This window comes from Pleurodeles waltl, chromosome 7 (genome assembly GCF_031143425.1).
Source record: "Pleurodeles waltl isolate 20211129_DDA chromosome 7, aPleWal1.hap1.20221129, whole genome shotgun sequence".
Classification (NCBI taxonomy): domain Eukaryota; kingdom Metazoa; phylum Chordata; class Amphibia; order Caudata; family Salamandridae; genus Pleurodeles; species Pleurodeles waltl.
Genome location: NC_090446.1, coordinates 499,053,331 through 499,079,692, shown reverse-complemented (window position 1 = coordinate 499,079,692; position 26,362 = coordinate 499,053,331).

Sequence of the window (26,362 nt, the reverse complement as noted above, 5' to 3'; positions counted from 1 at the left end):
CCTTTTTTGCATGCTCTCCACCATTGCAGGGTTATGATTTCACCATTGTGATGGTGTGTGAAGGGGTTACTTATTATCAGAATTTGGGTGTGAAATCCTAAATATTGTTACACAAAAAGCACCATTATACATATTACATTAGTGTGTACAACTGATATACTGATAATTTCGGTTTCATTATACAAACATATTGATGCATATGTAGGGAAGAGCACGGTTTCCACATTATAATTTTGTAATACCTATGGCACTTTGGAAATTAAGGGATAAGGTATGGATTACATTAAATTTTGTTACTTATGAATGTAATGTAATATCTGTTGTAGGAAGTCCTGATGAAGTCAAGGGGTAGTCCCCAGACGAACCACATGTTGACGTATGGACTGTGAATTCATGATTATAGCTGGAATTTTGAACGGATATTGGAAGTCATTTGAAGAAGAATAAAAGACGATTGGATGCAACATTTGGAGTCATTTGGAGGAGGACTGTCTTTATCATTGGCAAGGATACAAACTATGAAGTAGCGTGTGCCATTGCAGTATGTTTACTGTGATGAGGGTTATCCTTATCTTTTGTGGGCATTTCTTTATTTGCAAAAGTAGAATTTTTAAGATAGAGGATAAATGCTGCCCACCAATGAGAACACAGACAGCCCTTTAAAGAAAGCCCAGCTCAAGCTCTTCTGGGCTACACTGTTGGTGCTGCTAACCTTGCCCACGGGGATGTCCCTAGATAGTTCAATGAGTGCAAGAAAATAGAGCTACAAGTGCAGAGGAGAGGAGTGGTGTCTCTGACTGGTGAGGACATCCTTTTGTCAACCACCTTTTGTTATTTCTGCTTTCCTTGGCTCGGGTGCTGTCTGGGTGCACCTTGGTAGCCAGACCTAAACAGTCTTGCCTGGCCAATGCAAGCCCTTTTTGCCTCTGGGCATGCACGTTCCTGCAGGTCAAACTGCAGTCTGTCCACCTTCACCAAACACTTTGGCTCCTCCTTGAGTGAGGAGGAGTCACTGACCAAGACCTTGTGTGACCCCAGGTCATGTACAATTCCCATTTTAAGGGACCCACCCAACCTAAAAGATGGCCTTATCTTCGTAGCTACAATGTTTTCTTTGCTTCAGGTTATTTGTGGTTACAAACAGTAGGGTTGCGAACAGAAAACTCAACAATGAGTAATCTGTTATTGTATCATTGCCAACATGGTCAGACCATTCCAGTGTTAAAGTAACTGTAGCACTCTCACTGTGTTTTCGCTTTCAGGAATGAGCAGGCGTTTGCAAATATTTAGTGATCCTGAACAGTATGTAGAGTGTATGGCCTCGGGCATAAGGTTTGGTATCTGTCATGTGCGATGCCTTCTCCTTGCTGACTGTGAACTCTCTCCTAGCTATTTCATGTGCGCTTCCTAACCCAAAATAAAAAACTAAACTGTTTTAGGTGTGCAGCAGCAGCTCGAGTGGGCCATCCCATTTAGGAAAACCTAATGGGGTGAGGAGGGATCCCACTTTTAGAAAAATGGACAACAAGTAAGGTGATAGGCTGCCTCATGGAAGTGGACCATGCAAGCCAATCACAGCTTTGTTACTGAGTGGACACTTACCTCCCCCCCCATTTGACCTGCCTTTATTCATACTGTTGCTTAAAAAAAGTTCTAAGGAAGCAGCACAAGAAACAAGCATTGGTAAATGCATTAAGTTTCTCCTATGTGATTAATATTATCATTTTTGTGTTGTAAGATTTAGCTTGGTGAGCAGCTGTGCAAAATAAGTTACGGAAACTCCATAAAAGTGTCATGACTTGTTTATTGAGAAAGCCAATATATTGTGCAGTAAATAGTGGTAATATGATGCCGAAAGATTAGGTGAATGGCGGTGGACCAAGAAAAAAAAATATGCAGTGGCCAAACATGTTTGAAATGCGTGCCATACTTGAACAAGCTCGTTAACTAAACTTGCAAAGAGCTGTGAAATGCTCTGACCCCACCTCAAAAAGAGAACTGGAAAAAGAGTAAAGAGTGTAAGACACACAATATTCCATATAATGAACTCGGTCACCTGTAAGTGTCTGTGCAAGTTCATGTTGTGGGTGGCTGTTTATAATGCAGCAGGTTTAAAAGCTCTGGAGCAGAGGATAAAAGGCAGTGTGTATATCACACAGTGCCTGTCACTGGGGCAGGGCACAAAGGTGTTCAGAATACATGCTCATGTACCCCTTGGTGAGAGAGGACGGTCTTTGCAGAGTACAAGAAGAAGCAAACTCAAAGTGCTCAGAAAAGCCAGGCTTCAATGGAAGAAAGAGTAGCTACCATAACTGTTGGCAGAGTCGTTTTCATACCTTTAAAGGAACGGGTGTCACGAAATGGAGAGAGGCTGATGTCACAGCTCTGTGCGCCTCTGCAGAATATTCACTGTCACCTGCTACTCCTATCTCCCACAGAAGAACACTCCGGCACCAGCCATCCAACAGATGTAAACATGGAGAAAGGACTGCAGAAGATGTTTCCTCATAGCGTTGCAACTAAGGCCACGGTTGTAAAATGTTATTCCTAGTTTTGTAGTCTTCACCAGCGCACTGAGGGAGGTATTTGCTGGTGCCCACTATCCCCTTAGCAATTACAATTAATTAAGTCCCAAAATATTACATTTTGTTTTAAATAGATGTATGTTTCTTATTTTCAATAGTTTAAAAGTAATATTTAAACCATTATTCGGAATGCACGCATGTCAGAGAGATGTTTCAAGAAAGACTAGAGTGAGAGCAGCCTGCCTGTGCCTCATTGTTCTGCTACAGAGGCTGTGTGAGCGCAACATAAACAAGAGCAGACATGAAACTGACGCGTCGGAATGGATGCACCTCAAAGAGATGTACTTTCATTGAAAGCAACATCCTGAGAGGTGGCGAAATGTAAATCATGCTGTGTGAGTGCGACAAAGATAATAATAATAACAATAAGAGAAGAGCCGGAATAAAACTAATGAGGCACATGCAGTTCCATATGATGGGGGCCGCGCGCAAGCGCTGTGCAGGCAAAACATGAAAAGAAAAGTTCTGCTTCAAAAGCCGATGAAAACAGTGCTTGAGTCGTGGAACACTGATAAGCGCAAACATACAAGGAAGAACAGGAAATAGCATGCTATAAACAATAGAAACAGAGGGAAAGTAAGTGGCAAGCACACAAACCAATGAAAAACAAGGAGGTAGAACGTAAGCCCCTTTTAAGATATATATTAACAATAGATTTCACAAGCACAGTGCAAGCCCTGTGCAGGTGAACCCTTAAAAAGTGTGCAGAAAGCATTGTGTATGCTAACCCACATGTAAATAAAAATGCTCAGTTTGGAAAAGTCGCTGCCCCATTTCATGTATCAGTGAACCTCCAATGGTGAAAAGTGTTGACACTAGTGATTTTACCACTGCACTATGTTGCATTACAGTAGTATTGTACATTATGTTTTGTCTACTTTGTGCTATTTCCTTTCTATTAATACTTCATCCATGGTCTGATATTTTTATCTAAGTACTGTGTACCTTACTTAGGACTTGAAAGCAGCTCATCCATGTCTGCTGGGAGAGTCAAGGAGGTTCAGAAGTTCACTTTTCTATCACAGGTCAAGTACCTAAAGTATGAGTTGGGGGCTAATCCTGCACTTTTGAGAGATTATGGTTGTCCCTTTAACTACCATGAACAACCCTTTATTATCTTGATATCCAGCATTATCAACCCAGTGCAAAACCCACCGATCAATTGTGGTGACACAAACACGCACTACTGAGACTGACGGATGCCATCTACTCAGAGCCAAACCTACTGACTTGTGAGTGATGTTGTTGGTACCAAACTTTTTGCATTGCTCTTTGACTCATAAAAAAAACGGCCTGCAATTAACTTTCTCGAAATCTAGTCATGTGTTGGCGACCCTATTATTTTACTAGCACTTTTAAAAGAGTACACCAACTAGGTGGCACTAATCAAACAATATTTCTTACTCATTAGTTAAAATCTGAATTTTTGCTGTAATATGTATGTATCCAATGACTCCTGTATTGACGTGTTTTAGCTTCCCTCTTCCAGATCTGTCGCTTTCAGATGATGTTGTTTTATTTTATATATTACAAAAATACAGTAGCAAATCATTAATAAGTATTTTTGTGAGAGGCTTCTGTTGAGTTTACATTTAATAATATAACACTTTGAGATGTCTTCATAATCTTTCCCAACAACAGGTTCTTCTGCAACCATGCTTCCTTTTCACCTCAGTAGTGCTAATTACATCCCAGCATCAGAGCCTTCTCGAACCACACTTTTACCTACCTTCAGTCATCTTAATAACATCTCCTAATCCCATGGTGTGGAGAGAAGTCAATAGGCCCCTTCGTAAGCAGTGCCCTCCAAAATATTATTGTTTGTGTTCTGTAGAGGATTTGGAGAACACACTACGACTGAGAGGGTATCTTGGTGCTCAAAAACAGGACAGTTTTGGAGTACATGTCAGAAAACTAATTATGCTTAAGCCTTCTCAAATATAAATGCTTTTAGTTCTTTCCTGAACCGAGGATTTATAAGAATTGATCTTGGACTCAGTTGCAGAAAGTTCCAGAGTGTGGGAGCCAATACTGAGAAAGAGCCAGTACTGAGAAAGAGCATCCAAAAAGAGCATCCACCTAAACAAGCTTTATGAAATTTAGAAACTTAACGCAGAAGTTGCTCAGCAGACCAGAGAGGTCATGGCCAAGTGGGGGGGCAATGAAAATTAAAGAAGGTCCATAAAAAAGTGATAAACACCACAAAAGATTTCGGAGGAAATTCGAGTTTGAAATGGTAACCAATTCAAGGACTTCAAAGTGGAGGAAGATTAGCTAAATCAAGGTGCCCTACATGTGAGATGGGCTACATGATTTTGTATAGACTGCAGACTAAGAGTCTGATTATGATGTGGTCGGTGTAGTCTGACCTGTGCGTAAACCCCTCTTTATGCATGATTTGGCATTACAAGTTAAAAGTTATTTAACATAGCTTATAATTATTGGATGTGTTAAAGTTCATAAGGCTTGTTACATTTCGACAACATACGGGGCTCATTTATGACAATGTGAACAACCGAACAAAGTTAATTTAGGAGAAAATTGTGATTAACAGTGTTAAAATCCTGTGCTGGGTCTAAGAGAATCAGGGTGCTGACACTTCAATCTTCAACCTCAGCGGCAAGACAAAGATGGTTGAGAACTGCATTGGTGACAGTCCAACTGACAAAGAGAACTGCAGCTTGCTGATCGATCGGAGGAGAGGTATGCCGAAATGCTTTTGTCTTGGTTGTAAAATATATTATTTGTTTCTATGTACCAACTGCTGTTTTGATAGGGCTATAGTTAGAATTTTTCCAAATTAACTTTGAATAAAATTGTTCTGCATGAAGCCCAAACATGCTATTCTAATCAGAAGGTTAGTTAGGGAGACACTGGAAATGCTCCGTGATATTAGCATTGTTATTGTAGGGAAATAAACATTTTAAGTTTTACTAAATGTGTGCTTATTCATGGCCGAGTGAGTCATGGTGTGTGACAATTATTGAATCCATACATAATTTTTGGTGATTATTGATTATGATGTTGTAGTTGCAATAAAAAGCACTTATGGTGGAATCACTCTAAGCGTAGTCAAAAAGTCTATCGAAGCCTCTAACGCAATCCCCCTATAAATTAACAATAAAAGGACCAAACAAGGACTGACGCGCTAACAATACCACAAGGCTAATCCCTTAGTCCCACACTTTTTGTTTTTGACCCCATTAGCTAAATGTGTTCAGACATTTGAACTCAGTGTCAACTCCTATGGGGGTGACATGCAATTAAATGTTTCTTTTGAGGACATTTTCTGCTGGCTAAAAACTTTTTTTAAGAATGCCTCACTGCTGTTGTCTCTTGGATGAAAAATAGCAGTCTGGAGCTAAAATCCCCAAAAAAGAGATTCCTATCTTTGACGCCTCAAACTCCACCTGGTTTCAGTCATGAGGCCACCTGGTAACTTGGTAAATTTCCCGCGCTCACCACTGTGGCTATGAATCTGGGGGTCAAATTTGATAACAACTTATCTTTTAACCTTCAAATCTCATCTGTTTTGGCCAAGATTTTGCTTTTCTATGTTCTCTGAAAAAACATCTTGGACATTTTTTCTCCTGACACTCGCACAACTATTGTAAACCCTGTTTACTCCTATCTTACACACCATCTACAACTTGTGCAAAAAGTGACAGCCAGGCTCAATCCTGAAGTGCCCTGGTACTAGGCAGCTTCTCACTGTCTCAAGGTACTACACTGACTTCCAGGGCAGAAAGGATACTTTCTAAAGCCTTTATGATCACCCATAGAACATTTCCCAAAAGGCCCTTGTGATTAGCTTGATTTAGTCCAACCATATTGTCCTTCTCACCCCTTTATATCCTTGAATTCAAACCTTCTTCAGATCCCCAGGGGGCATGTCTTTATTCGCTTCATTGCCAATCCGTGGAACACACTTCCTCCAAATCTCTCTCTGATTCCATCAGAAACCTGCTTCCAAAAAAACTGAAAACCTAGCTGTTTTCAGCCATCTAACCATCCTTCTCAGCTTGTGAAGGGACACAGAAATGCACTTAAGCATAGTAGATTTATAATTAACTGTAAATACTTACCTTCACAGTATTACTGTGGCTGTAGCCAATATTTTATGATATTTTGAGGGCGCGACACCTAAATTACGATTTTATAGAAAATATCGAATCATTTAATCAACCTGGGAATTAGGGCAGTCTGTGTGGGCCACACTGGGACTGACCTCGGTGCCTCTGAGAGTGCATGCACGCCTCTGCAGCAGAGCCATTAACCCACCGGCCTCTTTTGCTACTTGAGTAAGTACAACCATTTGCCTGAAAACGACGCGGTGACTTTACATCTCTCTAGAATTGATACAGTGATGCTCCCCTGTCACTGAAAGTGGTGCTTTGACATCCAAAACGTCCTCAAATGCATGCCCAAATGCCCCGGGGGGACAGACCTCCCTCCGGTCGGCTCTCCCCCAACCCTCCTTTGTGATTTAAAAACCTCAGCCTAGGGTTTCCTGTTGAACGCTCTCCGTGTGCATCCTGCACTGACGGAGCAATATATCAGTGGGGACGAGGTCGTGATTTAAGGTTACGGGGGAGACAGGTTCTTGGAGGGGTGGGGCGAGGTGAGCTAGCTTTGCCGGGGAGGGCCAGCCTCTCACAAAACCTTCCATCCGTCTCATTTTCAATTAAATAGGGTTTGGAAAAAGCCATCAGTCGCCCTCGGGACAGGCTGCGATCAATAGTTTGCATCTGTCGCCGCAGCTTATCACTGCTGGGAAGGGAGATGCTCAAACAAACAGGACGGGCAGCTCAACCTATTGCCCCTCCCACCCCCTCCGTTTGGAGAGAGAGTGCTCCCAAGGATCAGCGACCTTTGTGAGTCGGTGCACCAGCAAGCGGCCCTGTGCAGCCGCACTCCAACCACCTGTGGGTTCTTCGCATCGCCTCCCAGCACTAGGGACTTTCACCACCCTTTCCTGCCTTGGCACCGATTAGGAATTAGGCGGTGCAAAATTACGCTATGGGATTTCGCTCTTCCTGTTTCTGAGTTGCTAGTTTCTTCCTTACCTGGTTTTTCCGACTGATAATTCTGGTTGTATGAATCGTGTGATGCTTTGGCTGCAGCAACAACTAAACCTCATAAACCTTTCTTTTCTTTTTTTTTTGTTGCAGCGAGAGCAAACAACGCCCCCTCATTGATTAAATTTCCCCTTCGCTCATCTAATTCTTCCACTCCCCCTCTTCCCACCCAGAGAAAGTGACAAATGTATGTGTTAAACCCCACATAATTGTGAATTCCTTGTGGTTTTACTACCAGAAACAAGCATTTGCAATGAAATCGGCCAGTAGTGTAGTCCTCCCCCACCAGAAGCAGAAGCTGCAAACCTTTCACAACGAAAGGATAATAAACTATGTTTATTATCCTTTCGTTGTGAAAGGGGCGGGGCAATGTGGGATGATGAAGACGAGGGAAGTGCACTGTGCACTCCCCTCAGTGCGCATGTATGTTTGGCCGGGTGTCTCGGGATGGCCAAACGCACATGCGCACTGTGCTCTCTCCAGCCTGGCACTGTGCTGCCGGGCTGCAGCGAGCAGGCACATGCTCCCAGTCTGCCTAGGAGCGCCATGGCTGGGTACTCCCAGCCAATCCTAACTCTACTCTGAGCAGTGTCCAGATTCACCTCAGGGAAGGCTAGGAGTCTATGCTGTGCCTGCCTACAGTGATGAGGGAAAGAGGAGCGGCGCTTCATGGCGGCAACAGAGCAGGTAAGTTTTTATTTAATTTTATTAAATGTTCTCCCGCCCCATGCCCCCCATGGGCCTCACTACTTCAGAGCGCAGCAAGCAACCCTAATCGGTCTCACATTTGCTCCAGTTAGAGCGATTGGCGTTGTAATATCCTAACTGGACTTTTCTTTCCACATAATTTGAAAATGAAAAGTAAAACAAAAGCAAGCCGATTCAAAGCGCTACTGCAGCCAGGAGCATGAGCGCAAAGGAGAGACACAAAAGGAAAAAGAAGTTCACTCACAGTCAAACATATCGCCAATCGTGCAATTATCCATGTAACAGGGTCAGTCTGCAAGGCAGTAACAAAACCTCCCCAAGGAAGGTAAAACGTAGTTACCAATGATAACAAAGGATTTTTGAAAGGCACGCCCACAAACGAGTGAAAGTGATGGGTGTGAGGTGGGCGTGGTTAAAAGCCCACAATAGTAACAACAGTTCAAAGCGCTTGCACGCTCAACCTAAAAATGACCCTCCTATGGGGTTTAACTCTTAATCAGAAGGTACTGGGGTTGATGTATTATACAGTAATGGTAGAATTTGCTTGTGAATTTACTATTCCCACAGTATCGTCCTATCAGTGCCCTAGAGGTGGGCTGGTCACTGAAAGCTTGAGCTCAGCTTGAGGTGATCTTGAGGTCCTCTTGAACCCTTGTGCCGAAAACATGTTGAATTTTCATGGCAGGAGAGGTATGGCCTAGGGAATAGAGCAGCCACTTTCAAACATGGAGAACTAGTTTTGAATCCCAGCTTCAAACCTTTATCCTGTGATTCTGGACAAATCGTTTCATTTCAAAACTTTATTTGGTTCATAATGAACAAACCATGCAATTATCATATCAGTTATTTAGAAAGATGAGTAAAACATCCATCTCACAAAAGGAAACCAGTTCACAAATTTGCGTATAAACATAAGAGCTTGATTAATACAAAATTGTTAAAATGTATCTAACAAAACACCTAACATAATACATAAGAGGGCAGACTCCAAGTCACATAATAAAATCGTCGGGCACATTAATTAATTCAACAAATCTCAAACAAGGAGCACCTTGGAAAGAAACATAGAAACCCCGGTGCTTAATTTGAGCCGGTGGTTGCCAGTGGTGGCCAGCAGCACTTATTTTTGGGCACCAGCAGTTATTTTTCCTCTTCAGACATTTCCTGAGAGCAGGAGAGGGATAAAAACACACAAAACAGAAAGATGGAGGATAAGACAAACAAAAAACCCATCAACAAGAAAGCAGGAACATGTATGTCACCGGGTACGTCAGTGACGACACAAAGGCAGTGGGATATGAGGTCAGGTGAGTTTTATTTATTCTGTTACTTCTGTTAATTCTGGAGTGACATATAAGCTATTGATGTGGTATTGTTCGTTTTTCGTCTGTTTTCCGCTGGATTTCATGTCTTCTTCTTTTCCTCTTTCTTACAGGGCTCCCAGGAGGCGCCCATGGGGAAGAACAAGAGAAAGCATCGGTAAGTTCCTTTCCTTTATCCCCGCGTTCTTTGTTTTCCTACTCTTCCCTATTTCTTCTCTCTGGTCTGAATAGTTTTCCTCCCTTTCTTCTCTAGTACTTTCCTGTTCTTTTATCATCTGATAGGGTCTTCTATGTAGTTCGTTGCCGGCTTCTGTGTTGTTTTTTTTTCTCTAGCCACAACTTTCTGTTGTACTGTTCTTTATTTATTTCTGTATCTCAGCCCTCTTGGGTTGCCCTTCCTTTCTATCTTTAGCCTCTTGTCTTCCTCTCTCACTTTCTGACCCCTTTTTGCTTTCTGTCTCTTATGATTTCCTCAGCTGTTTGCTGGTATCCTTTCTACTTTCCTGTTGCCTTTTGCCTCTTTCACTTTATCTTTGTTTGTTCTCTCCTACCTCCTTTCCCCCCCTTTTTGTGGTCTCTTTGCTTCCTTCCCGCTCCTCCTTGTCTTTCTTCCCCACTCCCCCTCTTACTTCCCCTCCACTCCTATAGCAAGTTTATACGTGGTGAGATTGATTTGTTCTATAACTTCGTATGGTCCTTGCCATCGGGCCAGTAATTTGTTTTCACAACTGGGCAACAATACCAACGCTTTATCTCCCACTCTAAGACTACGGAGGGTATTTTTGGAGTCATATGCTCTTTTCTGTTTGTTTTGGGCCTTTCCTAAAGCGGTGTGGGCTTCCTCCCATACCGTATGTAGGTTATCCCTCAACTCCCTGGTGTATGTAAGGATATCTTTGACCTCTTCCTCTGATGCTTCCCAGTGTTCTGCTAACATTTCTAAAAGTGTACAGGGTTGCCTCCCAAACAACAACTCAAAAGGGCTATGTCCTGTGGAGGCCTGGACATGTGTGCGTATGGCATAAAGAACCAATGGTAGCTTCTTTTCCCAGTCCTTGACTGCTTCGGAAATACTTTTTCAGAGTAGTGTTTTGATAGTCTTATTATACCGTTCTACTAACCCGTCTGTCTGTGGATGATATACCAAGGTTCTTATCTGTTTGACCCCTAGGGAGTGGCATATATTGGCCATAATTTGCAAAATAAATGGAGTTCCCTGGTCTGTAAGTATTTCCTTTGAAAAACCTATGCGGGAGAAAAACTCGATCATGGCCTGCGCAATGGTTTTCGTATGCATGCTGGAGATAGGTATAGCCTCGGGATACCTGGTCGCGTAGTCGACCAGGACTAGGAGGTACTGGTGTCCTTTCACCGACTGGGTTAAGAGGCTTACAATGTCTAGTACGACTTGAGAAAAAGGGGTTTCAATAATAGGGAGGGGTTGTAGAGGGGCCGGCCCATGAGGGGATGGATTCATTAGTTGACATTTGGGGCATTCATAACAGAGTTTCCTGATATCCCCAAATATCCCCGGCCAATAGAACCGTCGTAATATCGCTGCCTCTGTCTTTTCTCTCCCCATATGTCCCTCCCCATTATCCCCATGTGCTAAGTGTAAGACCTGTTCTCTGTGTGTTTGGGGAACTACCAGTTGAGACGCTCTTCCTACTGTGTTGGGTGTACATCTATACAACAAGTTATTTTCTATTGTGAAGGTAGGACCTACCGATCGTCTGTCTGGGTGTAGGGCCTGTTCCCAGGCGTTTTTCAGGGTGGGGTCCTCTCGTTGTGCTTGTCTAAAGTCCCCCCGCTGGTTTGTGGTACGGATTCGTGGTTCTCCAGAGTCTGGGGGTTTTGATATTCCTGTCGTTGTTCCCTCTTTTGTTTTCGGCTGAGTTTCTTTCTCAGGGGTCTTGCTTCTATCTTGATTGTTCCAAACGGTGCTTCTTCCACCAGGTGTTGGTTATATGTTCTTGGCAGGCCTTTTCTAAGAGAGGGGTGAAGTTCACATAGTCCGTACCGAGGATAAGATCCTCGCCCAAGTTTGGGATCATCCCCACGGTAATTGTTTCATCGGTCCCTCTCCAATTGAGATGGACCATAGCCAGAGGATACAGCCGTTGGTCTCCATGGACGCATGTTATCAGGACATGGGATTGAGGGGTCCATTGCTCAGGTGTCTCCAGATCCTGTCTAACCACACTTTGACTACACCCTGAATCTACTAGAGCTTTTCTTTCTATGTCATTAAGATAGACCGTTAGCGTATATTTGGGCCTCTTATTGCCAGACCATAATACTCAACTCTTCATCATTCCGATCTCCATGGGCTCCTCCGTTTCTTTCTTCAATGGACAGTTACGGGCGATGTGTCCCCATTCTGAACAATGGAAACACTGGGGTCCAGTTGTGGGATGACTTGGAGCAGAGGAAGAGGTAGGGATTGCCCGATCAGAGCCATGTAGCGTCATGGTTTGTGGATGTATGGGTTTCACTGGGCCCGAACGTGGGGTGGTGATGGTCGTTGGTTTGGAGGGGACACTGCAAAAATCTGGGGCCCGATGATAGGCACAGGCAGGGTCTATTGTGGTGTGATTGGTTAAGCAAGGGTGTTGACGGACCCAATTTCGGGTGCTGGGAGGAAGGGCCTCCAAATACTGTTAGAGTATGATCGCATCAAACATCTCCTCTTTTGTAGTCTCCGTGGGATGCAACCATTTTCCCCCAGCATGGTGTACCCAGTAATACAAAGTGCGGGGATTCTCCTGGTGTTGCCACTTAGTCTGTCGAAACTTAGCCCTATAACTTTCCTTATCTAATCCTATACGCTCTAGGATTGCCTTCTTTATCTCATTGTAGGGGGTGGTCCCTCCGGGATTTACCGCTTGATAGGCGGCTTGTAGTTGCCCAGTTACCAAGGGTGCTATATACTGTCCCCACTTATCCTCAGGCCAGTTGGCAGTACTTGCTACCCTCTCAAAATTCGTAAAAAATGAATCGGGATCCTCCTGTTCTTGGTACTTCTGAAGGACACTGCTAGGCATGTTAGGATCTACTTTGGTGTGCGCAATGGTGTTGGTCAATTTTACCACAGCGGTCTCATGGACCAATTGATTGTTGGCCATGATGGTGGCCTGGCTTTTCAGTGCTGTTTGCAGTGCCTCTCGCTCTTCTTTGGCTTCCTTGAGTTGTTGTTCCCAGACCAATTGTAAATTGCGTTGAACTTCGGCCAGTTGTGCTATCATGTCCGCCAGTGTGGGTTTCTCCTCCATGGCGTCGGGCTTCTTACGACAAAATCCCACTTCTGACACCACTTGTCACCGGGTATGTCACTGACGACACGAAGGCAGTGGGAGATGAGGTCAGGTGAGTTTTATTTATTCTGTTACTTCTGTTAATTCTGGCGTAACATATAAGCTATTGATGTGGTATTGTTCGTTCTTCGTCTGTCTTCCGCTGGATTTCACGTCTCCTTCTTTTCCTCTTTCTTACAGGGCTCCCAGGAGGCGCATATGGGGAAGAACAAGAGAAAGCATCGGTAAGTTCCTTTCCTTTATCCCCCTGTTCTTTGTATTCCTACTCTTTCCTATTTCTTCTCTCTGGTCTGAATAGTTTTCCTCCCTTTCTTCTCTAGTACTTTCCTGTTCTTTTATCATCTAATCTGGTCTTCTCTGTAGTTCGTTGCCGGCTTCTGTGTTGTTTTTTTTTCTGTATCCACAACTTTCTGTTTTACTGTTCTTTATTTATTTCTTTATCTCAGCCCTCTTGGGTTGTCCTTCCTTTCTATCTCTAGCCTCTTGTCTTCTTCTCTCACTTTCTGACCCCTTTTTGCTTTCTGTCTCTTATGATTTCCTCAGCTGATTGCTGGTATCCTTTCTACTTTCCTGTTGCCTTTTGCCTCTTTCACTTTATCTTTGTTTGTTCTCTCCTACCCTCTTCCCCCCCCCTTTTTGTGGTCTCTTTGCTTCCTTCCCGCTCCTCCCTGTCTTTCCTCCCCACTCCCCCTATTACTTCCCCTCCGCTCCTTCACCCAACCGCAATTGTTTCCCTATCTCAGTTTCTGGACGCACATGAGTAGACCACGCTTCTCCTGAAGCGTGGCTGGAAGCTTTGCTGTGCGCCTCCTGTGCCACAGCTGGTGTTGTCGATAGCCCCAGGCACTTTCCTTCAGGTTCCCGCCTCCGTCCGCGTGCTTGCTCTTTTTCAGTTGTCGTGCCGCCGTCTGTCTTTGTACCTGCCCAGTCTTGCTTCTTTCGCTCCTCTCCCTCCCTTCGCCGTCCGTCCTCTTCTCCTTTTCTGTTTCCTCTGGCGCGCGATTCGGTTGCGGCTGCCCCTTTGACACCGGAAGTCCAAGGGGACTGGCTGTTCCGTCGTCAAGTTCCGGGGTAGAGCCGGCAGCGACAGTACATGTTGCGTTCGCGGACGGGCCGAATAGTGCCGGCCCGTCACAATGTAAGAGTGAGATAACGAGGCAGGGAGCACTTGGCAGCACATTAAGGCTGCCTAAGGGAGTTTCAGGACTAAACACCCTTGGTATTAAACATGCTGATATTTTATAGCAGTGGCCGCAGGTGTCTGAACAGCGTTTCGGGCACTGGAACTTAATATTTTACAAATAAAACACTGATCAATGCTATAACACACAGTTGCATCCCCTAGGCTATACATATACCTAAAAGTCACATGGTGATGGATAATTCTTTCTTGTAAAAAGAGAGGTTTATGATAGAATTTCCTGGTGGTTAAATAAAGCCTGCAAAAAAGCGATAAGTGCTGGATTGACTGCTCTGACTGATTATCACAAAGGCATTTCCGAGTAATAGTTCCCCACTGTTAGAAATGGGGGTCTTTGGTTGGCAGTCAGGTTACTCCCTGTCCAACAAGGACCCTCACTCCAGTCAGGGTAAAGGAGAATCAACTTTAGCTAACCCCGCTCACCCCCTTGGTAGCTTGGCACGAGCAGGATGCCTTAACTTCAGAGTTTAGGTGTAAAGTATTTGTACCAACACACACAGTAACTTAGTGAAAACACTACAAAATGACACAACACAGGTTTAGAAAAATAGGAAATATTTATCTAAACAAAACAAGACCAAAATGCCAAAAATCCAACATACACGTCAAGTTATTAATTTTAAAAGCAAAAGAGTCTTAAATCCTTGAGAAAACAGTAAAAACACTGTTAGTGTTAAAAAGTACCTGAGTAGCGTCAAAATAAGACGCAAGGGCGACTGTACGGCGAGCGTTGCGTCGATTTCTCACCCGCAATTGAGACCGTGCATTGTTTCTCCTCCTCCGGTCGGGTCGGCGTGCGTCATTGTTGCTTTCCGCAGGATAGTGATGTGTCGATCCGGGCAAACACTCATGTCCGGGCAGGCTTGGTGCCGTTTTTCCGCACCCAGCAAGGTTTGCGACGAAAATCCTGCTGCACGGTATCAGCAAAACCGCACTATGTGGGTTGTGACGTTATCAGCCTCCGTCAGCAGGTATTGCATGTCGTTTCTGCAGCTGCGAGTGTCGATCTTCCAGCTGCTGTGCCGGTGGAGCGTAGATTTCTGCCGCGAAGCCGGCGATGCGTTGTTTTTCCGCCACGTCTAGGAAGGTGCATTGATATTTTCCCTGCATGGCGGTCTGTGTGTGGATTTTCAATCTTGGTCTGCCAGCTTCACCTGTTAAGGCCCCGGGACCTGGCAGGGCACCACTTGGCAGGGCAGGAGTCTCAGCAGAGAGTGCAGGTGCTGGCAGGAGAAGTCTTTGATGGCCCTGAGACTTCAACAACAGGAGGCAAGCTCAGGACAAGCCCTTGGAGATTTCTTCACAAGCAGGAATTCACAACAAAGTCCAGTCTTTGTCCCCTTGCACGGGCAGAAGCAGCAACTGCAGGATAGCTCGCCAAAGCACAGTCACAGGCAGGACAGCACTTCTCCTCAGCTCTTCAGCTATTCTCCAGGCAGAGGTTCCTCTTGATTTCCAGAAGTGATCTAATTTTCAGGGGATTGGGTGCCCTTCTTATACCCAGTTATGCCTTTAATGTAGGCCTACTTCAAAGGAATGTCTCTCTTGTCTGTGAAATCCTGCCTTGCCCAGGCCAGGCCCCAGACACACACCAGGGGGTCGGAGACTGCATTGTGTGAGGGCAGGCACAGCCCTTTCAGGTGTAAGTGACCACTCCTCCCCTCCCTCCTAGCACAGATGGCTCATCAGGATATGCAGGCTACACCCCAGCTCCCTTTGTGTAACTGTCTAGAGAGAGGTGCAAACAACCCAACTGTAAAACTAACCCTGATGGGGAATCCACAAACAGGCAGAGTCACAGAATGGTTTAAGCAAGAGAATGCCCACTTTCTGAAAGTGGCATTTTCAAACACACAATCTCAAATCCAACTTTATTAAAAGATGTATTTTTAAATTGTGAGTCCAGAGACCTCAAACTCCACATGTCTATCTGCTCCCAAAGGAAATCTACGCTTTAATCATTTTTAAAGGCATCCCCATGTTAACCTATGAGAGAGATAGGCCTTGCAACAGTGAAAAACTAATTTGGCAGTATTTCACTGTCAGGACATATAAAACACATTAGTATTTGTCCTACCTTAAACATACATTGCACCCAGCCCATGCGGCTACCTAGGGCCTACTTTAGGGGTGCCTTACATGTAAGAAAAGGGAAGGTTTAGGCCTGGCAAGTGGGTACACTTGCCAAGTTGAATTGGCAGTTTAAAACTGCACACACAGACGCTGCAGTGGCAGGTCTCAGACATGATTACAGGGCTACTCATGTGGGTGGCACAACCAGTGCTGCAGGCCCACTAGCAGTATTTGATTTAAAGGTCCTGGGCACCTCTAGTGCACTGTACTAGGGACTTACAAGTAAATCAAATATGCCAATCATGGATAAACCAATCAACAATACAAGTTACACAGAGAGCATATGCACTTTAGCACTAGTTAGCAGTGGTAAAGTGCTCAGAGTTCAAAAGCCAACAAAAACAGGTCAGAAAAAATAGGAGGCAGGAGGCAAAAAGATTGGGGATGACCCTGCATAAGGAAAAAAATCCAACACCCACCCTTCATGTTTTGGAAATACAGTCATACAATGAAAAATAAGATGAAAGCGAGTTAAAAGGTACCTATGCTGAACATTATTGGTTGTCGTAAGACACGATTTACAACTGGGCTGGTCATTCAGTACGGTATAGCGACTCACTGACACATTATGGAGATTTGTTTGGGCCCTTTTCTCATGTCACAATGAACACATACTCCTTTAGATCTCTTTTGGAGTAACTAGGGACGTTCTCCAAGTGTACCTAAAGATCCCTTTCTGTCTACCCCAGGCTCAACAATGCCTGTTTTATACACCGTAACCATGGGATTTTGTTTATCTTATCTAGGCTCATATAGTCCATAATGATTGATCTAGTGAACATAGGCCCTCATTACGACCCTGGCAGTGAGTGATAAAGTGACAGTAATACCGCCAACAGGCTGGTGGTAATTACCGCCAAATTATGACCATGGCAGTGATAACTCCCATAGACAGCCAATCTACCACACCAACCACCAGGGCGGAAACAACACTCACCACGACGGTAGCTGTCAACAGCCAGGCGGAAGACAAAGTACTGCCCACCATATTAAGACACAGCAAACCGCCACCTTTTCAGCGGTGGTACCAACGCCATCAAAAGCCTGGCAGAAACACATCACAGAAGAGAAAGGACTCACCATCGGAGACACAGTGAGGAACAACGCTGCCATGGAACCCAAACTGCAAGTTTTCCCAATGATCTTCTACGTTATGCTCCACCTGGAACACCAACGCCGACGACAACGGTGAGTACAGCCACCTAGCACACAAGGGAGGACGGAAGGATAACGACAGTGACACACACACGCAGGACACACACCGACACACACCGACACCATACACACAACCAGCTGTACACGTAAAACAATTTGCCCGATACACGGCAGAATAATGCAAGGACAACAGGAATGGACAAAAGTGGTTGCATTCAAATAAACTTCTAAAATAATGTATTGATTTGTCAATGAAACAGATATGCACACATGTGTACAAAGGGACACTGCCCAGTCCAATGTTCAAAGGGCCCAAACAGCCACTGGGCACAGTCTAAGGCCCAACTTGAATCCTGACTTCATCGGGACAGAACTCTGAAGGGGCATCAGTTTGCAAATGGACAGGCACCTCAGGGGGAGGGGGCACCTTAGCAGGATGCAGGAACAAGCCCACTGGTTCTGGAGGGGGCTCCATACCCATTCCTCCTGGGCAGCCTCTGCAGTTGGTGATGGGTGCAGTGTGTTGGTGGACGGAGGTGCCTCCTGGGCAGGCCCTACAGTTGGTGATGGCTGCACTTCCTCAGCTGATGGTGGGGGCCCGGTGACAGCTAGAGGTGTCACCCTAAAAGCCCACGCTGGAGTAGAAGGCTTTGTCTTCTCCATTACATGGGACGATGGAGGTGTGGTATCCTTACCACCACGAGTAGGTGGTGGCACCACTGTCCCTGTGGACTGTTTGGCTAAGGTGTTGGGCAGGCTCTTTGGTACCCTGCTCATACGGGTACGACGGGGAGGGGAGCGGTCAAATTGGGCAAGGAAAAGCTTCTTAGGGATGGTGGGGCGGGAAGAGGTAGGAGTGATGGGAGTGGAGGTAGAGGGAGTGGTTGTAGGAGGTGAATCTCTGCTGGATTTGGGTGCAGGTGCATGGGCTGTATGCTAATGTGAGGTGGATGGCTGTTGGGTGTGTGAGTGTTTGCGTTTGTGTCCTTTAGGAGGTGGGGGACAGACAGGGTGGGAGAGGACAGATGTGATGAGTGCATGGCTGTTGTGGAGGTGTCTGTTAGTGAGGTGTGTGTGCTGCTTGGTGTGGTGATGTTGGTGGTGGATGTTGATGTAGAGCATGCATGTGTGAGCGTGGACATGACTGGGAGGGAGGTGGAGGAGGAGGAGGAGGAAGGGGTGGCAGTGAGGCAGTGGATGTTGTCATGTCTGCAACTGTATTGTGTCTGCATGAGTGTTTGTGTGATGAAATGTGGTGCTTGTGTTTGCCTGTGACACTCTTGGGCGTTGTCTTGTGTGCATGCTCGTCTATATGTGTATCTGGGATGGGTTGGGGTTGAGGATAATGGGACTGGGAAGTGGTAGTTGGAGCTGGGATGGCAGAAAGAGGGACAATGGCTGCCATCAGAGAGGAGGCCAGAGCCTGAATCGATTTCTGTTGGGATGCCAGTCCACCGTAAATGCCCTCCAGGAATCCATCTGATTGCTGCATCTGGGATGCCAGCCCCTGGATGGCATTCCCAATGGTTGATTGCCCTACAGAGATGGATCTCTGGAGGTCAATAGCCTCCTCACTCAGGGCAGCAGGGCTCAGTGGGGCATGGCCTGAGGTACTTAGGGTGAAAGAGATGCCCACCCTCCTGGGTAAGCGGGCACAGGCAACTCGCTGAGGGGCTGCTGGGAGGGCGGTGCTGGTACGGGGGTGGCAGCTGTACCTGCAGCTGGGGTGGACACATAGGTGTCTGCCACCACCAGGGAGCTCCCATCAGAGGAGGTATCTGGTTCTGTGTTGTCTCCTCTAGTTTCTGCAGTGGTGCTCCCCTCGCCCTCCGCCCCCCTGGTTTCCTTGGCGTCGGTGGACTCTGCCTCCTTGGTCCTGTAGGATACAGCTCCCTCTGTCACCAGTGCCCCTGCTCCTCCGCCAGATGATGGTAATGCACACAAGGACAGAATGAAAAAACAAGAAAGGGGAGAGAAAGACAAAGGATACACTGGGTTAATGACTGCAACAACACCACTATTGGCATACACATCACCGTCACACACAGGTAACAGGCTTAAGCACTATGCATTGCACTACCAGTGATATGGCTAGTCACTAAGGTAAGATGAGGACCACATACCATCAACTGCAGCACCCCTGGGACCCACGATGCCTTGGCTGAAATTGACTGCTAACAACCTGTATTTGCCATACACCCATTACCCTTCAGATGACCTACGCTGCAATGTCTGGTCTGGCCTTAGGGGCACCCACTAACACACATCCATCACCCGGATACCACCCCAACAGCCAAAATATGTAATGGTACCCACTGTACTCACCCCCTTGTGACTACTGTGATTCCCTCAAGTGCCCCTTCCTCGTTGGGACGCCATACCCAGCTGGGCCTCCGCGGTCTTCCGTGCCCAGCGTCTCAGGTCCTCCCACCGTTTCCGACAGTGGGTGCTCTGCCTGTCATAGACCTCCAGGGTCCGCACGTCCTTGGTGATGGCATGCCATAGTCCCGTCTTTTGATGGGCGCTAACCTGCAGAGGCAATACAGACACCATTAAACAAACAGTCCAGCCTGTCACACAAATGGCCCACCATACCTGTTTCCATCACCATTGGCACACACATAGCCCAGCGCACACCATGTACACCACCACAAGACATTCCCCCATCCCCCACCCCCTTACACAATGCTTGCACACACATCTCCATTCATCCTTCACACATGCATTGTGTCCAAAGGGTACTCACCTGTTGGTCTGGGGGCCCATACAGCTGTCCGTACTGGGGTAGGACCCCATCCACCAGTCGCTCCAACTGCTCCGAAGTGAAGGCTTGGGCCCTTTCCCCAGTCACAAGGGCCATGGTAGGTTCCAGACACAGGTCACAGCAACACACGCAGTGTAGGTGTTCTCCTGTTGAAAGTCCAGGAAACAAGTGAGGAATCAGATAGAAAATGGCGGTCACGTCCGCGGAGGTGTACACCATCATGGCCGGCGTAGATCCCCATTGGCCACTGTACTCCATAGAGCCCCATAATATCCAATGAGGAATTGCACGGTGGAGTAAGACCGCCTTCCGCCACGACGCCCAACATCGGCGGAGTTACCTCACTTCCACCTGCCCCTACATACAGGCGGTCGCCATTTCGAGGGGGGGGGGGAACAGTCATATCGACAATTACTGCGTCACAGATTAGATTGGCACATATTTTGCCATTAATACTGTCCCAATACAGAAGTGCACCATGTGGACTGCAGTTTTGGTTTCATTGTTCCAATTGTGACAGCCTTCTCACTCGTGTGTACCTTAGATACCTACCGCTGCAGATGAATAGGAGGTAGAGACATACCCTCGTGTACAGACCCCTGGTGGACATTATCCACACCTATAGACACAGAGCTGTGTGCCCAATTGGTACCTGACCTGATCTCATCTATCCATCATCCAACTGGAATCCCCCTCTTTTACAAGTGTTATCAGTGCTCCATTTATTGGCAACTGGTTCTTTCCAAGTGGCAGTGGGCTTGGCAGCAGGAATGCCACAGCCAATGTTCTGGTAAAACACATGGGTGTTCCCCCAGGTGGAAGATTTGGCCACTGTGAAGGCCGGATTCTATGCAATGGGACAAATCCCCAATATTATTGGGGCAATTGATGGTACACATATTGCGTTTGTCCCTACCAGAATGAATAGGTGTTCAGGAATCGTAAGAGTTTCCACTCAATGAATGTGCAGATCTTGTGCCTGGAGGACCTGTACATCTTCCACATCAATGCTAAGTATCCTGGGTTGGTGCATGACCCCTTTGTTCTGAGGAATAGCAGCATCCCAAATGTGATGGCCCAACTACAGAGGCACAGGGTGTGGCTAATAGGTGAGCCTTGGTCCCCACCCACTGTATGTTAATGCATGCCTCTGGTTTTAACCCCATGGGATTGTGTGTGGCTAAATGTGCTCCCGCAATACTTGCTGGTGACTCTGGCTACCCAAATCTATTGTGGTAGCTAACCCCTGTGAGGAATGCCAGGACAGGGGCAGAGGAACGTTATAATGAGGCCCATGGGTGAGCCAGATGGATCATCGAAAGGACCTTCGGCCTCCTGATGGCCAGGTTCAGGTTCCTCCATCTGACAGGTGGATTCCTGTGCTACTCACACGGGAAGGTCTGCCAGATAGTGGTGGCATGCTGCATGTTGCACATCCTGCCCCCCTGACACCATGTACCCTTTCTGCAGGAGGAGGAGACCGGAGATGCCCCTGTGGCAGCAGTAGACCATGATGACAGTGAGGAGGAAGAGGCTGAGGATGAGGATGAGGACAACAGAACATCAGTTATCCTTCAGTACTTCCAATGACACATAAGTGAGACAGTGCAACTGATAATTAATCTGACTATTGATGTATTCTGTGTGGCTGTTGCATGATGGCATTAACTTCCATTTATCTCTACTTACTGTCACCTATGGCTTGACATTTTACAGATGTTGGTGATATAACAACTGTGTACTGATGTGCTGAGTACAGCCAGCTACAGGTCATTATATCTATGCTCTCACAGTGTACAGTTCATTTGCAATGGATGTGACTATTTCCATAAATACACATTTTCAACACATAACATACTAGTAGTCGAGTTGTGTTCAAGGGTGTTTATTGTAGTGCTAAGAAATTGAGGGAAAAGTGCAATGGAATGGGGTGATAATGGAGGAAAGTCCAGAGTATTCTTCCAGTCTGTTTGTAGCATAGAAGCAGTGTCCATGGAGCCATTGGAAGGGGAGAAAAGGCAGTTCAAAGTGGACATGGTGACAGTGTGGGACACAAGGGGGACAATCAGGAGATTTCATTTCCTGGTGGTGGTCTTGGGAAGTGTCTCTGGCTTCTGCCTGGGTCGCAGGGAACGTTTGTGGGGTGGTTCACCTTCTGCAGGGGGAGGGATGCTGGTGGCCTGTGGGTCCTGTGGCAGGGCCTCCTGCCCACTAGCTGCGGCGGAAATGGAGGGCTGGTCAATGGACTGACTAGTGGAGGGGCCCGCTGGTGTGCTGTTGCCTCCCTCATGATGTTGGCCATGTCTGCCAGCAGCCCTGCTATGGAGATCAGGGTGGTGTTAATGGCCTGCAAGTCCTCCCCGATCCCCTGATACTGTTCCTCCTGCAGCCGCCTGTTCTCCTGCACGTTGTCAAGGATCTGGCCCATCGTGTCCTGGGAATGTTGGTAGGCTCCCTGGTCCTGTCCTCCCACTGGCGCACAGCAGTCCTCCCAGTGTCCCTGTTGGCCTGTGCCTTCTGTCCCCTGAATGGTGTGCCCACTGTCAGTGCCACTGACCCCAGGTCCCTGATTGTCTTGGGGCGAGGTATGGCCTGGAGTCCTTGTACAGGTAGGCACAATGTTGATTGACATGTCCTGGGGACAGAGGTGTGGGTACACTGGGTGGGTGCTGTGGTGTGGGATACTGAAGTGGGTCTGTGAGTGGGCTTGGGTGACCGACTGTCCAGTGGTCCCTGATGGGCCAGGTAGGTCATCCAGATCCTGAAGTCCAGAGTTACTGTCATCACTGGGGGCATCGTCTGCTGGGGGATTAAATAGTTGTGGCACCTGCTCTCCACTGACATTGGCTGGGGTACCTGTGGGGATGTAAGTGATGTATTATGCTTTATTTGTACATCCCTGGCTTCCCCTCTATCGTTGATGTTGCCCTGCCACCTTTGTTTGTGTATGTTGAGGTATTGTGGGATTGTTAGTTTCCCCATGCTGTGCATGCTTTTGTGATGGATGTCCATGCAGGGCTGGGAGGGCTGTCAATGCATTGGTATGGCAAGCAGGGCCTGGCATTGGGGTTAGTCTATGTGTAGGTGCAGTATGTGGGATGGAGTGGAGTGATGGGAGTGAGGGTGAGAGGATGTGATGGCATGCAGGTATGGGGGTGATAAGTAGTAAATGTCGACTTACCAGTGTCCAGTCCTCCTGCTACACCAGCGAGTCCCTTGGGATGCAGTATTGCCAAGACTTGCTCCTCCAATGCTGTGAGCTATGGGGGAGGAGGTGGGGGTCCACCAGCATTCCTCTGTATGGTGAGCTGGTGCCTTGGTGCTAGGGAACGTACCTTCCCCGTAGGTCATTCTACCTCTTCCTTAAGTCTTTCCTTGTTCCTGGGTGGTGTCCCACTGTGTTCACCCTGTCCACGATTCTCCGCCATAGCTCCATCTTCCTGGCCATGGATATTTGCTGTACCTGTGCTCCAAACAGCTGTGGCTGTGCCCTGACAGTTTCCTCAACCATGACCCTTAAACTCCTCATCAGTGAAACGGGGGAGCCTTTGTGGGGACATGGGTGTTGTGTGGTGTGTGTTGTTGAGAGTGTGTTGAGTAATGTAGTGGGGTGTGTGATGTGGGGTGCGTGAGGGATGTATTGGTGTAAGTGGTGTGTGTGTCTAGTTGTCGCAGTGGTCTTGGTGTCAGTCTGGTGGCAATGATTTGTATTCTTAAAGGGTTGTGGGTAATGTGAGTGTGTTTTTTATAGTGGTGTGGGTGTGTGGGTGTGGTGTGTATATGAGTGTCAGGTGTGTGTTTTTAGTATTGGCCAATGTGGTGGTGTTTTGTATGTGGGTGTCCATTCTGAGTGCGGCGGTATGTACCGCTAATGGTTTACCACTGTTGAATGTCTGCCGTGGTGATTCGTTGGTCATAATGTGGTGGGTGTTGTTTTGATGGTGTAACGGTATGGGTGTTGGTACTGCCACTTCATCACTGACCTTTGGGCTTGCGGATTTGTGTATGTGGATGAATTCTGTCGGTTTGATGTGTGTGTGTCATAATTTGGCAAAGAGATATTCGCCACGCGGGGTATGTTGGCAGCAGTCAGCATGGCACTAAGCGGCATTTACCGCCAATGTCACAATGAGGGCCATAGTCTCTTTTTTGGGCCATACAGATCGCCATAATAAAAGCGGTTTGCTTTCTAGGGTGTCTGATAGAAAGTCAGCTCCTACTTCCCAATGAACAATAGATTCTAGCATAGAATGGGGTGCAGCTAACAACCTCCTTAGAAATTGGTTTTCTCTATTTTGGAGAATGTCCCCGATACTCCATATCCCCTGCCCATATACTGCAGCAGAAATTGTTTTTGCATTGTAGAGGGTTAGCAGCTTTACAATGGGTTTGGTTTCTAGAGGCAAATCTGGTAAAACCTTCATTATTTCTGATCATGTTAGATACACAGATTTCCCTGTGGTGCTTTCGATCCAATTTAGAGGACAACTGAATCCATAAATAGCTAAAGGTATTTGTACTTTGTAGTTTTCTCTCATTGATGAAAAAAGTGTTATGTTTCCCTCTAGCTCGACCACAGCTCGTATTGTACATTTTTGCAATGTTAATTTTTATACCTCTCCCTTCCATAAAATCTGAGGAATCTATTAAAACCTGTAGGCTGTTTGAGTAAGTGCCAAGATGGCCGTGTCATCAGCGTACAAAAGTATTGCAGTCTGCCACCTCCCAATCAGAGGGATATCCACGCCAGCTGCCTTGAACGTTTCTTCCACACCATTTATGTATAGGGAGAAGAGGAAGGGTCCTGCCCATGCCAAAGGATGGGGTCAATTCACCCTGCATTCCAAAACAGATTCTGGATGTTATTATACAAGTGGGCAAAAAGACAGATTGTCTCCTGTGGTGCCCCTATATTATCCATGTATTCCCAGAATATCTTATGATCGACCAGGTCGAATGCACTGCTTAGATCGGAAAGCACATGTGGAGTGACCTCTTTGGATGGTGTATACTTTCCCATCAAGAGGTTCAGGTTGAGTGATTTTGGACAAATCACTTAATTGCTCTGTGGCTAAAAAAAGTGTAACACAGTTTGGTTCTGTTGGAAAGCATTCTAATTTTCTTGGGCCAGTTTCGCACTATAACAACTACAAAATGCCTATACAAAAATTCCCATAAAAATGTCTGTCACCCATTTTCCAACCTCATGCACCAAGAATTAAAGGCAAGTTATTAACATTTGGGCCCTGATTACAACCTTGGTGGTAAATGTTGCCTACCGACGTGCTCACGGCCGCCAACATACTGTGACCGCAGCGGTATACCGCTATAGGTATTATGACCCACACGTGGAAATCCCCCACTATACAGACACCCTCACAAGTCTGCCAGTACAAAGGTCAGTGATAAACTGGCAGTGCCAAAACCCACACCATTACGCCAACAGGAATACGCCCACAGTACCAGGACCCACGAATCAACGCAGCAGTCTTTCAACCGTGGTAAACCATTGACGATACACACCACTGCGCTCAAAATACACACACACTAACAAAATTGCACCACATTGGACATTTCAAACTACACACATCTGACGCACATACATACACCACACCCACACACTCACAGCACTATAAAACACACACCCACATTACCCACAACCCTTTCAACAAAAAAAAAGGATTGCCAACGGAGAGAGAGAGACAAGCCAGGAGCAGCCACTCACCCATACACCATCCACACACCTCACAGCACACACCACAACACATCACCCCACACATCCTCACACATACCACTTACACCACATCCATGGCAGCCCAAAGACACTCCAGGTTTTCAGAGGAGGACCTAAGGGTTATGGTAGAGCCACAGCTATTCGGATCACAGGTGCAGCAGACGTCCATTGCAAGGAAGATGGAGCTATGGTAGAGAGTCGTGGACAGGGCCAATGCTGTGGGACAGCACCCCAGAACAAGGGATGACATCAGGAAGAGGTAGAACGACCTATGGGGGAAGGTGCGTTCCATAGTTGCAAGACACCAGGTAGCCGCTGTGGAGGACTGGCGGTGGACCCCCACCTCCTCCTCCACAACTAACAACAAG